At 43.1% G+C, this 15,774-nt stretch overlaps 1 long non-coding RNA gene across 1 annotated transcript in view; it reads left to right on the top strand.

The window, feature by feature from the left end:
- LOC137538274 (uncharacterized) overlaps window positions 1-15,774 on the top strand; it is a 67,926-nt gene that overhangs the window by 34,903 nt on the left and 17,249 nt on the right. The gene's annotated exons all lie outside the window — the stretch shown is intronic.

The raw sequence follows: 15,774 nt of genomic DNA, 5'->3' as shown, positions 1-15,774 counted from the left end.
TATTGGCTACACTTGTTATGAGTTTGCAGATTATGATGGCCACACTTGTTTAATGACCCTTGTGAGCAGGCCCGTTTCTAGGCCCATGTGGCCGCCCTGAGCGCTGAGGGAGGGGAGGGGTGCGGGGATGGAGGGGGAGCCACAGCTGCGGGGAGAGCGGCCCGACCTCTTCCTCCCTTCCTCTCCCAGGCCGCCCTCCGTGCTCCCCCCTCCGATGCAGAGTAAAGCGCAGCAGGAAGCAATGTAGAGAACAACACACCTGCCTGCGTTCCAATCGCCGGTCACTAGCCGCTGGTCTCCTCCTCTGCATAGCTGCTGATACACAACTCTACTTCTTGCTAAACACATGATCTGAAATCAATCAGGTAGTAATTAATTCTTTAAAAAAATATTTATAGTAATTAATTCTTAAACCACACTGAACAGTCTAAGCTGAGCTGCTGGCATTGTACTATTTGATTGTACCATCAATGTTACACCGACCCTCCTATGTGCTCACACATACATCTTCCAATTTCTTCATTAACACATTCAGTCAATAATCTGCCTGAAATCAATTAATATTCATTGATCATATATGTTATTGCAATCGTTTTCCAGCAGAATCAAAGTAACTGAATCGACCAGAAAATCTGATATATATGTGTATGCCTAGCTAAAGTTCAATCTGTTGTTACCTGGGTCCCTGAGCTTTCATCAGTTACGCATCCATCTAGTAATGTCTGCATTTTGGTATTAGAGTACCACCTTAAACTAATATGCAATATCATCCTTATATCCTGGAATTTGAGTAGGGTTGCCCCATGTGCTCTCCAATCCATCAATTAGGGCTTATTGGATATGATGGGAGGGTTCTAAAGTGTTTATAAGAGGCAGCAAAACACCCTTTAGAGTAATTTGCCCTTACCAGGTTCATATTTCTGCAGGACAAGACTGTACACTAGCATGGTACTGCCATTACTAGCGCAGTATAGCATTATAGGTTAATAGAGATCACGCATGGCCTGGGTGGGACTTGTAGCTGCCCCAGTGATCTGATTTTTCTTGTTTTTTGGCTTTTAAGATTTTGAACGTAACAGTGGCTTATATCTATTTAATGTATATGTTCACCAAACAGATAATCCTATATATTTTATCCAGAAGATGCAGCTGAGATCTGGGAAATGCGTTGTAGTTGTCTTTTATCATAATAAAGCTCTTTTTTGACAGAGACCATTGTGTCTCCAGTTGGGGAGTAAGTCCACTAGTCTTATATTACTAGTGCCTCTATTTTACCTACATCTCTTACAGCTTTATTGATTTATTTTTCGCTTCAATACATTTTTATTGAAGAACAGTAGCTCACATAAACTATATTACAGTTTAAATATCCATCTGTCATTTCCATTACAAAGGATGAATATGTGTAACTAATACAGGGTCATTTTCAAAACAAATGGGAAAGGCCCAGCTAAAAAATGGAAAGTTATGGAAATGAAAGCTACAAAATTAAAATGATAAAGCTACAATAAAAAAAACCTGGTGGAAAATTGTACAAAAATGTAGGTCAATAAGTAACAGGTCTGTAACGTGATTGGGTATAACAGGAGCCTCCCAGAGATTGAGTCTCTCAGAAATAAAGACAAGGATGGAGGTACAGAACTCTGTGAAACACGGTCAGTAAACAAGGCAACCGACCGTTTCACGTTATATACTAACGTTTCATCAGGACCCAGGGGTGTAACTACATATCAATGGAGGCCCTAGCAAAACTTTTTGATGGGCCCCCCATGTTCACCACTCCTCTACTATGGTAACCTTCGTAATTAGGGGGGCATCTGCCATGATCCCCCATAACAGTCCAGCCATTATCACCGCTACCACCCATGGAACGTTTGGACACAAGAATGTCTGCATTGAAGTAGGGTGGCCATCATTTAGTAAAGAGTGGGACATAATTTGGGACCCCTCATGGCCCTGCCCCCCCCCCCCCCCAGTACTTACGGTATTCCAATAAGTAAGAAAATAATTATTTGCAATGTAGAATATAGCCATGATAGTTTTTTGGGAGAAATGTGGCGAGATACAGTCCTCCTGCATAACCCTTAGAAATTCTTTATATTTCTTTGTTAAATACTTGTATCTTTAATTGATGGCTTTAACCATAACACTTCCATTGTGTGCTTATCCTACTGTGTTATAATGATCCACCAACAAGAAATATACATTTTTGGTGGACACGGGTTTTCAATAATAAGAGGATGGCGTTCTGTATGTTTTGGCAGAGACTGTATTATGATCCTGTATTGAGGGGGTTGTATTCTGTGTGTATAGATAGCAGACCATGATTCCTAACAATACCAGTCTCTAACTCTATTTTACCTCCTGCTGGTGGTGGTAGTACTGAGTTGGACTGGCCTGGATTTCCACTATCCACCAGCAGGTGGCTATTTCCTGATTTTGGCAACCCTGGACTTCTGCCATCCACCAGCAGGTGGCCTTTCATGTACAAGGACTTGCAGTTCCCATTAAGGCCTGCAGGTGCTTCAGGAGAACTTGTTGCAGAAGCACACCACCAGCTGCTTCCTGTCATTAATCGCATGGACTAAAGCACAGGTGTCAAACTCCAGGCCTGGAGAGACAGATCCATGCCAGTGTTTAGGATGGACTGAGAAGTATATTCAGCAGTGATGCACTGGGAGACATCTCAAGCTCCCTCCAACCTGGATTATTGCAAATTCTTTCTGTTTTAAGAAAGCAAACTTTTGTTTTCCTTAGTATTTTAGTAAGGGGGCTTTTAGGACCATTGTAGCCCCTCACACACACCAATGAGTTCTGGTTCACCATGAGCTTGCTGGTTAGTCTGTACCGGACTGAGAAAGAGAGGAATGTGTTCTAACTGACGGACCACACCTTTCCTGATTCAGACCCATCAATTCATTTGAGCTGTGTCAAAAATGTGCGAGGACCTCGGCCCTCGTAGGACCGGTTTGACATCCCTGATTTAAAGGGTACTTGAGATGGCGAAATCAAAAGATTTTATACTCACCTGGGGCTTCCTCCAGCCCCATAAGCACGGATGCATTCCTCCCCGTGCTCTCAAGTGCCTCCGTTCAACCGGGATATGTGGGTACACTGTATACTGTATATTGCTGGATATGCCATGCTATAGTGGCGATATGTGGGTACACTGTATCCTGTATATTGCAGGATATGCCATGCTATAGTGGGGATATGTGGGTACACTGTATGCTGTATATGGCTGGATATGCCATGCTATAGCGGGGATATGTGGGTACACTGTATACTGTATATTGCTGGATATGCCATGCTATAGTGGCGATATGTGGGTACACTGTATCCTGTATATTGCAGGATATGCCATGCTATAGTGGGGATATGTGGGTACACTGTATGCTGTATATGGCTGGATATGCCATGCTATAGCGGGGATATGTGGGTACACTGTATACTGTATATAGCTGGATATGCCATGCTATAGTGGGGATATGTGAGTATACTGTATATGTCTGGATATGCCATGCTATAGCGGGGATATGTGGGTACACTGCTGTATACTGTATATTGCTGGATATGCCATGCTATAGCGGGGATATGTGGGTACACTGTATACTGTATATAGCTGGATATGCCATGCTATAGCGGGGATATGTGGGTACACTGTGTACTGTATATTGCTGGATATGCCATGCTATAGTGGGGATATGTGGGTACACTGTATCCTGTATATGGCTGGATATGCCATGCTATAGTGGGGATATGTGGGTACACTGTATACTGCTGGATATGCCATGCTATAGCGGGGATATGTGGGTACACTGTATACTGTATATAGCTGGATATGCCATGCTATAGTGGGGATATGTGAGTATACTGTATATGGCTGGATATGCCATGCTATAGCGGGGATATGTGGGTATACTGTATATTGCTGGTAACAGTTATCCACATTCTGTAACAGTCCTGGTGGTAATCTCTCCTTTTTTGGCTTAAGCAAATCTTTTATATAGTGATTAAGTGATAAATCCATCAGCCTATTACACCGCGTATGATGTGGATGGGGTTATTTTAGGCCTGGAACTGGAGACAGTCTGTGAAGAGACTCCAGAGATATAATGTATTCATCTTTTCCATTATTATTAAATATTATTTGTCCTGAGGCCAAAAGCCATCCGGAATACACTTCATAATAATGCAGAGTGCGTGCCTGCATGTAAAATACAGCGGCCACAAGATAAAAGTGCTCATTAAAATAATAATACACCCTGTATATGTGGAGCAGGCCTCATTTCTGTAAAATATGCTTGTTAACTTACCACAGTGGCTTATTGTGATTGCTCCCCCCATTTTCCACCATCTGTCTCTCATATAGGAAGTCTCTGTGACACCAGAGAGAGTGTGCTGACACTGAGAGGAGAGGAAGTGGTTTCACCGCAGAGACTCCGAAATAATCCCTCTGATTCCCAGCAGGGATAGCAAATAATTGGATGTCCTGAGAACACTTCTCATGTGGATGTGGAGAGTTGAGATCACATAAGATAGTCAGCTGGTCGTCCTGTGTCCCCAATACACTGACATAGGCCTATAATAGGTACAAACTGGGGAAGAGGCACCCAATGATAGATAAAACTGTGTTAAAAACAGCTAAAATAATAAAATGAGACGTGGCTTATTCAATAACGCCACATTCATACACATATGAAGTTTAATTATGCACAGGCAACACGTTTCGTGGGTCTAACGCCACTTCCTCAGGCCAAATACAGTTCCTAAAAAAATCAATTTAAAAGGAGCTCAGTCCTTGAAGTTGATGTTTTAGGCACTGTATTTGGTCTGAGGAAGTGGGCATTAGACTCACTAAACATAATGAGACTTCATATGTGCTTGAATGTGTCATTATCGAGGCAAGCCACCTCCCACTTTTATTATTTTAGCTGTTTTTAACACAGTTTTATTTAGCATTTTATTTATCGTTGTGCGCCTCTTCCCCCCTTTGTGCTTTTCACCATCCTTTGGAGGGGTGTGCTCTGGTACCCGAGTGACTCCGCCACTGATTGGTCCTTTGTTGTGCTGCCAAGAGTGCGACCGGATCCAGTTCCAGCTGGTCACCCGAGTGGAGTTGGGTTTATAAATCTCCACCTGCCTTCAGTGGTTGGTTGCCTCCTGTGCCGCCTTCCTTTCTGAGTACCACAATATTTTTTACATTTGCCATTTAACTTGTTACTGAACCATATGGGCTCCTGTTATTTCTGACTTTCTGTGTTCTTTTTTAGGGTGTCAAACGGTCAATCACCCTGTACCACAGTCTATAATAGGTGGCTCTGCAGTGCTTCCACTATCACTGCACAAGTGTGTCTTTGTGTGTGTGTGTAATATATATATATATATATATATATATATATATATATATATATATATATATATATATATTTAAAACATGCACACGCATACACCCTCATGTGAAAAAGTATCAGCGCTCTAAATTATTTTTTCAACATCTACATATTTAGTCTGACGTTCAAGAGAATGGATAGATAAATATTATTTTAGTGACTAGCATGCACAATTTACATTTTGGAGTCTATTGTGAACTGGGCAGTGGCATCACAAGATACTTTATTTTTAGGCCTTTTCCCTAAAACAGAAGTGAAGTGAAGTACTCTGAATAGCCCTTCCACAGGTCTAAATAGTTTTTCATTGATCCATCCCACTGGCATTGCAGTGCTTGTGTTCTGAGAGGGATACACTGCCTAATTATGTTTTGAGAGGAACACACAGCCTATTTATGTTCCGAGGGGGACACACTGCTTAATTATGTTTTTCAGACACCTTCTGTCTCGTAATTATGTTTTGGGGGTACACGTTGCCTATTATGTTTTGTGGGCACGCTTTGCCTCCTAATTATGTTTTTTTTTTTGGGGGGGGGAGCACTGTCTAATTATACTTTTGGGGAAGGCACACTGCCTAATTGTGTCTGGTAGAGAAACTGCTTAATCGTCTTATACAGGGGGCTCCATTGATTTACACCCGTGTTTGGTTCTTATACACATAACTCCACCAATGACCTGGCATGCAGCACCTGCCACCTACTACCCTACCCTTTGTAAGTGCCGACAGGGGCCGTAGATTGTCTGAGAACCTAGCAATTCTTCTGACACCAGATCAAATGGAAATGATTAGAACACTGTTAGAGAGGATCATGAAGGAATATTACTTATTTATACCACATTTGTTTGGTTTGAATTGCTCCTTGTTGTTGGAAGTGTTTGGTATCACCACCATGCCTAAGTGGAAGTCTTAAAAAAAAGGTTACAGATTCTTATGAAACTGGATATCGGTCATCAAAACTTTTATAGGGCTCCTCCAATGTTCATTCCGCTTCCATTACCTTCCCTTTGGTGACCATCACAGCTGTAGGCCTCGTTCACATCATATGCGCTGCTGTAAGCATTTCGGCAGCACGTATGGTGTGCGACATGCAAGAACAGCAGAAGTGCATAGACAGCACTTCTGACCTTCTCCTCTAATGCACTGTGCAAAAGTCTGGTGCGCTATCGCACTGCTGCATGCATTTTTTGGGAAGCGCATCGCTGACCCATTCACTGTAGTTCTTCAGCAGCGCAGCACATAGCGATTGTACGCAATGACCACTCACATGACCATCTGGGCAAAATCTTTTTCTATTTTTGTACTACTTTTATTCAACCAGCAAGTAATTTATTGACGAGAAATGACACAGGTGTCTCCCAAAAGATAATAAGATGATGTACAAGAGGCATTATTATGGAAAAAAAATTTTTTCAAATTTTCAAAACATTTCTCAGCTTTTATTTACATTTGAGCAAAAAGTCTCCAGTCCAAAATTATTCATTCCCTTCTCAATAATCAATAGAAAAGCCTTTGTTGGCTATTACAGCAATCAAACGATACCTATAATTGCAGACCAGCTATTTGCATGTCTCCACAGGTATTTTTGCCCATTCATCTTTAGCAATGAGCTCCAAATCTTTCTTCTTGCCATCACAATGATCTTTAGCTCCCTCCACAGATTGTCAATTGAATTCAAGTCAGGACTCTGGCTGGGCCACTCCAAAACGTTAATGTTGTTTTCTGCTAATCATTTCTTCACCACTTTTGATGTATGTCTTGGGTCATTGTCATCCTGAAATGATCACTGGTGCCCAAGGCCACGTTTCTCTGCAGACTGCCTGATGTTGTCCTTTCTCTTTTTCATGGTGCCGTTTACTGTGATTAGGTTCCCTGGTCCATTGGCTGAAAAACACCCCCAAAGCATTAGGTTCCCACCACCATATTTGACAGTAGGGATGGTGTTCTTTGGGTTGAAGGCTTCTCCTTTTTTACGCCAAATGAAGGAAACCTCATTGTGACCAAAAAATTTAATTTTTGTTTCATCTGACAGTAACACAGAAGACCAGAAGTCTTCTTCTCTGTCCAGATGAGCTTTTGCAAAGGCCAAGCGAGCTTTTGTGTGCCTTATCTGGAGAAGTGGCGTCCTCCTTGGTCCGCATTCGTGGAACCCAGCAGTGTGCAGTGTCCGTTGGATTGTCTGCCTTGAGACATTGCCACCAGCAGAGCCCAGATTCACCAGGATGGCCTTGGTGATGATCCTTGGATTCTTTATCACCTCTCTCACTATCCTCCTGACCAACACAGGTGTCACTTTTGGCTTCTGACCACATCCTCTGAGATTTTCCACAGTGTGGAACATCTTGTATTTTTAATACCACTTTGCACTGTAGCCACTGGAACTTGAAAACATTTAGAAATGGCCTTGTAGCTCTTCCTGACTTGTGAGCAGCCACAATGCGCAGCCGCAGGTCCTCACTGAGCTCCTTTGTCTTAGCCATGACTGACCACAAACCAACTGCAGAGATCGCCTGTTTTTCCCCTGTTGAGTTGATTAAAACAGCTGTTCCCAATTAATCAGGGTAATTAGGATGCTTTAGGACTGCTTGGACTATTTGGAATGGTATAGAACTTTGGATTTTCCCACAGACTGTGACAGTTTATGAAGGGTATGAAGAATCTTGGACTGGACACTTTTTGCTCAAATGTAAATAAAAGCTGAGAATTTTTTACCCACAATAATGCCTCTATGTCATTTCCCGTAACAAAAAAATTACTTGCTGGATGAATAAAAGTAACTTCAATTTGCCAGGGGTATGAATAATTATGGGCAGCACTGTATCTGCTGAACTCAGAGGGATACATCTTCTTCAGCTACAAGTTGGTATCATGTGTGGAATTTTATGACTATTACAGGCACAGCTTAGACTAGCAAGTAAGTACATTGATCGGCTTGCTTCCATCACACAATGCGCAATGTGCGATGATTGACAGGCAGGACCTCCGCTGAGACGGTGGCATTGTTTCAGCTCGTGCTGCGTTAGATAATGGAATATTTTTCTACAATATTGATTTATTGTTAAGTAATGAACATGAGGTCTCGAGGGGAAGCTAGACAATCGTTTTCAGAATGTTAATGGCCCTCTCGGGTTTGGTGCACACTGGAAGGCAAGTGGAATGTGGAGGAGTTTGTCTGATTGTATCTTCTGCAAATCCTCCCCACCAATCTATCCATAGAGAGGAAGAAACAAGTAACAATTTCCTGAGGATGTTTATAACCTGTACTGGAAGAGATGCCAAATAAAAAGCAATGAGAATTACTACAACATACAAACTAAAGGGGTTCTCTGGGTCCAAAGGCCAGATCTCCTACGACAACTTTCTTGTAGCTCCTTTTCCATGTGTATCAGCCTCCTTCTACTCCATGTGCAGCCCCTCTTCCATGCATAACATTCAAGTGCAGAAGCCCCCTTTCTTGTTCTTGAGCAACAGCACCTCTTCCATGTGTTAAATCTGAAGCCTTAATTTCTTCAAGAGCCTGAAATCTTAACATCTTCAGGCTCATCTTCCATGTCCAGCTGCTCCATGTGCAGAAGCCTCCCTAGGCCCTGCCCTGTGTGGGCTCTCCAGAAATCCAACCCTGCTGGGTCCATCACAACAGGTCTGAGGTCTGCAGAAGTTCAAGTACCTGTCTCTGTCATTGAAAAACATGTTAAAAGTTACACCTGTTTGCAAATACACCATAAGGTGTGGTACCTCCTCCCCCCCACCAGCCAGAAGCTGGGCAATATCCCACTTTTCCACCTCACCAGCCAGAAGCTGGGCAATAGTGCACCCACCCACCCCACCATCCACAGGCTGGGCAATAGCCCAGCCTCCCACCCCAGGAACCAATCACAAGCTGGGCAATAGCCCACTCTCCCGCCCCACCAACCACAAACTGAGCAATAGCCCACCGTCCCACTCCACCATCCACATACTGGGCAAAAGCTCACCTTTCCACCTCAGGAGCCACAAGCTGAGTATTAGCCCACCCTATCAGCCACCAGCTAAGCAATAGCCCACTCTCCGACCCCACCAGCCATCGGCTGGGTAATAGCCCACCCTGCCACCCCACCATCCACAAATTGTCGGGATGTGGGTGGAAACCAGTCGATCCAGAGGAAACCTTTACAGGCACAGACGAAACACACAAAGGCCATGAATAACATGTGATGGCTGAAAATCTAATCTGTGATTCCCATGCTACAAGGCAAGAGTGCTAATCACTTGGCCACTGTGCGAAGGCAAATAACAGTAGCTAATGGCAGCCAATCAGGAGTGACCTTTCATTGCTTGGAGTGACCTGGTGATTGGTGGGATGTGGTTGCTACGGTTACAGCACATTCTGATTCTTTGTTAAGAAATCCAGCAGGATGCGATGGTTAATTGCTGCACGTTTTCCACCTGCAGGAAATGATTGTTGGCGTAGCAGTGATGACATCAGACGATGTAATTAATCTGCGCTTTGGGACATCCTCTCCCCTTTCACCTTTTGTCTTATCCGGCCCCAGTGGACAGCCCCTGTTCATTATGTGGTCTGTGCAGAACATCTGGAGACATCTGTGTGACCAGATTAATTTCCCTAATTGTGTGGGAAAGTAGGGGACTGACTTCTGAGTTGCACCTGGGGACGATTATTAGCATTTAGCAGAGACATTCCTGTCCAGTATTATTCTGTACTACAAAAGGTATACATCTATAGAACATTCTATACACCCCCATGTGTCTTTATAATAATCTACACTACCTATAGTTTACTCCTAGATTATAATCTGCATTGCTTGCATTATACATCGATAGACAGTGGCGTAGCTAAGAAGTGTGGGCCCCGGTGCAAGTTTTACATGGGGCCCCCCCAAGTGCTCTATACATAACAACTTATATGGCATACCAAAACCAATCAATGACAACCACAGTGTCTGAGGTGCAAAAAGGGGCTGGGGAACAGTGTGTTAATAATCACTACTATTCAAAGCATCTATAGAAGTGAATATTATCAGCACAGGACCAATAAAGAGCTAATACTGTGGTTGGGGAAGGGCCCCGATGTGGTCCCTACCTCTGCACCCCCTATTGTTACGCTTCTGTCTATAGAATGCTATAAACTACCTGTCCATATGTATGTGTATAATCTGCATTACCTTTAGTTTACTCCTACATTGTAATGTGAACTACTGGTACTTGATATATATACCTGCCCCTGTGTATCTTTATAATAAACCGCACTAACTATAATTTATAGATTATATAATCAGAACCACTTGCAGTATACATCTATAGAATGTTCTATACTACCTACCCATATGTATCTTTACAATAATCTACTAGAGGTATAACTAGAGGGGAGCAGTCTCTGTGACAGGGGGGCCCAGAGCTCCAAGGAGGGGGCTCAACTATTAGTTTACTCCTTCTGATAAAGGGGTCCCTCCTTCAGATCAGGTGTGAAAGTTTTAATGGGGCCCTCATGATTTACAGTTATGCCCCTGTTTACTCCCTATAGTTTACTCCCAGATTGTTGTAATCTGGAGAGGTAAACTACTGAATAATTGGGAAAACAGAGAGAAAACGGGAGCCCCATATTGTGTAGAATGTCAATATAAATGGAAGGAGTATTAAAAGAAGAGGGGTACTCCCAAACCCAGGTTGCTAATCCAGCAACCATGGTAAGTGCGTGTAAAGAAAGCCGTCTTCACTCGGATGGTGATCCACACGAAAAGAAATGTGTACAGTAGTGTGCAAGTGAGGACTGCTCTCACTGCCAGTACTCATCTAAAGAGGGCCATATGAAACAGAATGGGACGAAGGCCCCCCTAGTATGATAAAACTCTTTAACTATAAAAAAGGTAAGAAAACAGTTATTTATTAGACACAAACGACAACACGTTTCTCAGGTTATCCTTGCTTCATCAGGTTAATACTGTATAATAAGTGCTAAGAATTAGTTCAGGAATCTGATATACCCCTCCATTATGCTGTAGTTGTGGGCAGATTACTTTTCTGCTGGTGTGGCTTTTGTCACAGGATTTCTGGTGACTCCGGCCCTTAGCACAGGCCATATTAGGTAGAATCCCAGTATTTGGTAGCACCATTAAGCTAGGTAGCCAGATGTTACCCCACCCCAGTTTTAAGTAGCCCCCCCCCCCAAACCAAATAGGTAGCAGATATCCCCCCCAGGTAGTCCCCTCATCCCATAGTGTTTAATGTGCCCTCGCAAGTTAAGGACCCTACACCCTCACCCCCGAATAGATAACAGGTATGCCCCCAGTATTGGAAACTCCCCCTTCCCATAGATTGCCAGTTGGTAAGGACCCCCCCCCATTAGGTAGCAGGTATGCCCCCAGTATTAGACAGTCCCTCACAAGAGATGACTCACTTTGACAGTGTTCCAGAGTTAGGATTTCCACCCACCCGTCTAGCACGTATTAACAGGTCACATGAGGCGCTGCTGTAGCCATGGATACAGGACGCACGACGTGTGGGCGGAAAGCCCATCGCTGGAACCCTGGTAGCGGGTGAGTGAGTATATCGCGGGGGGTGGAGCTAAGTGGCTGCAGCACACTCTATTTTCAAGGGAGGAAGTACAAGGAAGGGTACATTTGGGAAAGGGAGCCACCTCTAAAACATAAGGAGCCTATAGACACGAGCCTACAGTGCCTAATGTAAATTAAGGCCCTAGCTGTAGTTGGGGTAAGGCTCATGTCATCTTCTGGTGTGGCTGCTGTCACTTTACGCTGTAGCCGTGGGAAGGTTGATTCCCCTTCAGGTGTGGTTTTGCTGTCACTTCATGCTGTAGCTGTGGGAGGGCTGATGTCAGAAAACACAGTTGTGTCCTCACCTGACCTCTAGCTCACGGCAGACCTCGCTCAATATCATAATGAGCTGAGCTTGGTTATTGACAGGCTACTGTATCTTATTTCCAGAGCCTCTCTCTCTTTCACGTGCGTTAGTTCCGTGTAACTGGCGTACAGCTGATGTTTCCCATTATTCAAGAAGTCAAGAGAAATCAATAACGGGAAACTATAGAGCCGTAACCTTAACACCAGTTGTGTGTAAAGAGACGCAATACAGAATTCTATAGCACAGAATAATCTTATTTCACATCATAAACAGGACCAATGTTACCACCTCCATGTAGTATGAAAGCTTTCCCACACAATCTGCTCATATTATCTAATATCTACTGACCCTCATAGTACATGGAGGTGGTAAAATCGGTCAGTGATTGGCCAATCATAATTAAAAGTGTGTACCAGGTTTAAGAGTGGGTAGAATGTGAATTATGGATTGTGGCAAATTCTATACTTTAATGTCAATGGGGGTATTATTACTATTATTTAGTATTTATACAGCGCTGATATTTTCCGCGTATACTGTATATATTCTTATCACTAAAGCCTGGTACACACTTTCAACTATGATTGGCCAGTCACTGACCAATTTTACCCCCTCCTTGTAGGATGAAGGTTTACTTACACAATCCCCTCATAGTACATGATATCTGCTGATCCTCATATTACATGGATGTGGTAAAATTGGTCAGTAATTGTCCAACTATCATTGAAAGTGTGTACCAGGCTTAACTGCCCCTCAGAGGAGTTCACAATCTATTTCCTACCATAAATGGCTTCATTCCTTCCTGTGAGCGGCATCCACAGCTATGTATGACTGATATATGCAGTAAGGTGACAGTTTGATCCAGTCAGGGAGATGGATTCTGACCTTGAAGCTTCTCATTCCTCTGTACTGAGGTGCAGCGAGGCTCAAGAGGTGGAACTGGATGGTCAAATAACTTATTTCAGCCTAAACTATGATGTCACTGTATATAATGGCTGCTCTCACTGACAGATGTGTGACTATATATAATGGCTGCTCACTGACATATGTGTGACTATATATAACGGCTGCTCACTGACAGATGTGTGACTATATATAATGGCTGCTCACTGACAGATGTGTGACTATATATAATGGCTGCTCTCACTGACAGATGTGTGACTATATATAATGGCTGCTCACTGACAGATGTGTGACTATATATAATGGCTGCTCACTGACAGATGTGTGACTATATGTAATGGCTGGCTGCTCACTGACAGATGTGTGACTATATATAATGGCTGCTCACTGACAGATGTGTGACTATATATAATGGCTGCTCACTGACAGATGTGTGACTATATGTAATGGCTGCTCACTGACAGATGTGTGACTGTATATAATGGCTGCTCTCACTGACAGATGTGTGACAATATATAATGGCTGCTCACTGACAGATGTGTGACTATATATAATGGCTGCTCACTGACAGATGTGTGACTATATATAATGGCTGCTCTCACTGACAGCTGTGTGACTATATATAATGGCTGCTCACTGACAGATGTGTGACTATATATAATGGCTGGTCTCACTGACAGATGTGTGACTATATATAATGGCTGCTCTCACTGACAGATGTGTGACTATATGTAATGGCTGCTCACTGACAGATGTGTGACTGTATATAATGGCTGCTCTCACTGACAGATGTGTGACTATATATAATGGCTGCTCACTGACAGATGTGTGACTATATATAATGGCTGGTCTCACTGACAGATGTGTGACTATATATAATGGCTGCTCTCACTGACAGATGTGTGACTATATATAATGGCTGCTCTTACAGACAGATGTGTGACTATATATAATGGCTGCTCTCACTGAAAGATGTGTGACTATATGTAATGGCTGCTCACTGACAGATGTGTGACTATATATAATGGCTGCTCACTAACAGATGTGTGACTATATGTAATGGCTGCTCACTAACAGATGTGTGACTATATGTAATGGCTGCTCACTGACAGATGTGTGACTGTATATAATGGCTGCTCACTAACAGATGTGTGACTATATGTAATGGCTGCTCACTGACAGCTGTGTGACTATATATAATGGCTGCTCACTGACAGATGTGTGACTATATGTAATGGCTGCTCTTACAGACAGATGTGTGACTATATATAATGGCTGCTCTCACTGACAGATGTGTGACTATATGTAATGGCTGCTCTCACTGACAGATGTGTGACTATATGTAATGGCTGCTCTCACAGACAGATGTGTGACTATATGTAATGGCTGCTCACTGACAGATGTGTGACTATATGTAATGGCTGCTCACTGACAGATGTGTGACTATATATAATGGCTGCTCACAGACAGATGTGTGACTATATATAATGGCTGCTCTCACTGACAGATGTGTGACTATATGTAATGGCTGCTCACTGACAGATGTGTGACTATATATAATGGCTGCTCTCACTGACAGATGTGTGACTATATGTAATTGCTGCTCTCACTGACAGATGTGTGACTATATGTAATGGCTGCTCACTGACAGATGTGTGACTATATATAATGGCTGCTCTCACTGACAGATGTGTGACTATATATAATGGCTGCTCTTACAGACAGATGTGTGACTATATATAATGGCTGCTCTCACTGACAGATGTGTGACTATATGTAATTGCTGCTCTCACTGACAGATGTGTGACTATATGTAATGGCTGCTCACTGACAGATGTGTGACTATATATAATGGCTGCTCTCACTGACAGATGTGTGACTATATATAATGGCTGCTCTTACAGACAGATGTGTGACTATATATAATGGCTGCTCACTGACAGATGTGTGACTATATATAATGGCTGCTCACTGACAGATGTGTGACTATATATAATGGCTGCTCACTGACAGATGTGCGACTATATGTAATGGCTGCTCTCACAGACAGATGTGTGACTATATATAATGGCTGCTCTCACTGACAGATGTGTGACTATATGTAATGGCTGCTCACTGACAGATGTGTGACTGTATATAATGGCTGCTCTCACTGACAGATGTGTGACTATATATAATGGCTGCTCTTACAGACAGATGTGTGACTATATATAATGGCTGCTCACTGACAGATGTGTGACTATATATAATGGCTGCTCACTGACAGATGTGTGACTATATATAATGGCTGCTCTCACTGACAGATGTGTGACTATATGTAATGGCTGCTCTCACTGACAGATGTGTGTTGTGCAGCTAATGAGCAGTGGATCCCAGGCACAGCACTGTAGCCTCCTGACTTCATGGAAACACATCCAGGCTGGATGAGCAGTGACACAGAGGGTGACACTTTGTGTATATTATGCTCTGACCTCTTCCTGTCCACTCTGGGGAAGATGTGTGATAACAGGCACAGCTCTGTATGTTCTGCACGCTCCGCATCTCACTGTCCCATTCCTGTGCAGGCCATTGCCCTCTCTTATCAGACACTGGAGGCTGCAGAAGCGTTAAACCCACCTCCAGGAACAC

The sequence above is a fragment of the Hyperolius riggenbachi genome, chromosome 11, assembly GCF_040937935.1.
Source record: "Hyperolius riggenbachi isolate aHypRig1 chromosome 11, aHypRig1.pri, whole genome shotgun sequence".
Classification (NCBI taxonomy): domain Eukaryota; kingdom Metazoa; phylum Chordata; class Amphibia; order Anura; family Hyperoliidae; genus Hyperolius; species Hyperolius riggenbachi.
This window is presented reverse-complemented; position numbering and strand designations above follow the sequence as displayed.